Source organism: Tarenaya hassleriana, unplaced genomic scaffold (assembly GCF_000463585.1).
Source record: "Tarenaya hassleriana unplaced genomic scaffold, ASM46358v1 Cleome256, whole genome shotgun sequence".
NCBI lineage: Eukaryota > Viridiplantae > Streptophyta > Magnoliopsida > Brassicales > Cleomaceae > Tarenaya > Tarenaya hassleriana.
This window is the reverse complement of record NW_010965829.1, coordinates 51029-53643: the sequence shown is the minus strand read 5'-3', so window position 1 is coordinate 53643 and position 2615 is coordinate 51029.

The following is a 2615-nucleotide window of genomic DNA, read 5'->3' as shown; positions in this document are numbered from 1 at the left end:
GTATTGGATACGATCACAGTCATAGGTATTCGTTGGAGAACGGAATACTGGATTGACCCGCATGTGATTGTCACATGCACTAGCGTCATGACTTGAATCTCATATGGCGGTTCCATGATTGGATCCTAAGACCTGAGATATCTACGGAATCCAACATGAGGAATTGCGTGTTTTGAATACGTCAAACGTCCTGCGTAACAGGAGGACTATAAAGGCTTGTATCAGGTACGAAACGAATCATGTGCTGGATTGTAGATAGTAAAGATGGGATTTGTACCTCTCGTAAAAGAGAGAGATATCGCTAGGCCCCTCGTATGAGCGAGACCGTAGAAATGTGTGGCCATACTATAGATGAACATCGTCTATTACAGACAGTCAAACTCAGTGAACGAGAAAGCAGTCGAATCAGATAAGGTGGCTTGTCCAAGCCTTATGTTCGACATATGATATCGCGATACAAAAGGATCATCAACCGGAATCATCATTGGCGTTCGTAAGATCACGAACAAAGTCTATATGAGATAGGTAGTCATAGTGTCTTGCTAGAGACTGCCTATGACTTGTATATCCGGAATATAGATATCGGGTTATACTGCTATATCGAATGAACCTACAGGGTCACACACGCAGGGAAGGACGAAACGCACGAGAAAACGACCGAAAAACCAAGACGGAAGGGTCTGGAACAAACGGACCAGAAGTCCGAAACGGACGGTCCGCCAGGTCCAGACCCGACGGTCCGCGAATAATTGCAGACCGTCCGTTCTAAGTGTTGGAACGGACGGTCTGCGTTGACAACAGACCGTCCGTTCTACGGACGGTCCACGTGAGCAGACCGTCCGTTCTGGCTTGCTGGGAACGGACGATCCACGTGTAATTCTGGACCGTCCATTCCGGGCTTCGAGTTTTTCGAAAATTATACCGAATTAGGGTTAAATCATCTTATAAGAAGGAGATTAAAACCCTAATCGTTTAGGAGACTAAGAGAGCCATCTGGTGCAGACTTTTGACAACTTTTGGTGAGATTCAAACGATCCAAGAGTTTCCAAGTCTCGTTTTCTCGAAGCATCATACCGAATAGCATATTCGAGTCCGAGCAGACAAGTTCAAACCGTTGGAATCCATCCCAAGGTGTGTATACGTGTAAAGGGCGAGGTATTCTTCCTCCCTTTCGTGATCAGACGAATTCTTCAATTGATTTAGGCTCCGGATCGATTGAGGTAAGCGTTCTAACGTTTCTACGTTAGCATGCATGCATGGTTCTAGGGTTTCTTCAAAGTTTTGTTTTATATCCGCTGCGCAAACCCTAAAATCGATCTCTTAGGAATAGGATTCGCTCATGAGATCCCAGGAAACCCAACAGTGGTATCAGGGTCTGGTTACTCTGTTTTGATTTCGTAAAACCCGATCACGCACGTTTTAGGATTTGAATTGTTTGAATTCATGTTTGCTTTAATTCTATGCATGATTGATGATTGAATCTATGGTAGATTGCATGTTTCATGTTGCATAGAGTGCAGGAGTTCGAATTTTGGGTCCACAAATGAATTTGGATTGGTTTCGGGTCTGACGGGGCCGAGAACGCGAAAAACGTTATATGATCACGTGACCAAACCCTAGACTGTCCGTTCTGGGTTTACCAGACTGGACGGTCCAGGGGTGACGGACTGAGGATAGACCGAAAGGTCTGGACCGTCCGTTCTGAGACAGCACGTGGTCCGTCCGTCCTCACACGTAGACCGTCCGTTCTACATCCAGAACGGACGGTCCGAGACCCAGACTCTGAGATTTTTCATTTTCTGATCCGATTGTGCAATCGTTGCTTAATCTGATCCACTGTGACTCAAATAGACATGATTTATTCTTATGGATGGTCCATAGTGAATGAATGCATGTAACTTAATCAAAATATTGGATATGCTTGATTGAGTGGGAGTTTCGAGACTGGGATTACATAATCGAATGGATGGTCTATTCGGATTATGTAATATATCTGATCAAGGAATAATTGTTGATCCTTGATATGTATAATCGTTGCACAGAAACCAGTTAGATCTAGGAGCTCTACGAGTAAAGCACTTGTCAAGGCCTCGATCGTACGTGTCCTGGGCCATGCCAAAGCTGGGTGTGCCGTATTATCTTGGTGAGGCAAGATGGAGAAATGGTGATTCTCATAGCTTGAAAGTAGATGCTTGATCTAAGTTTGGTCTCGAAAATCCCTTATTTATGTAATGCTAAGCGTGTACCTTCCATTACTAGAGCGCCTGTCAAGGCATCGATCGTCCGTAACACGGGCCATGCCAAAGCTGAGCGTGCTGGATTATCTTTGTGAGGCAGGGTGGGAAATCGTGGTTCTCACAGCTTGAATATGGTTTACCTTAGGTTAAGTTGTCAAGTTTGACTTGAGACTTAATGGTACAGATGAGACGAGTATGCAATGATATTCGATATCATAGTCTCATAAAAGATCTAAGAGTCACATTGGATGTGATTGACGTTAGATGTCTACCTAAATAACATAAGGCTGAGTGTAAAAATTTGTTCTTAATTATGTGAAATACGGATCTTAGTCCCATATAGAAAATTATTGTAGGGTTAATTTTCTGCATGGGAAT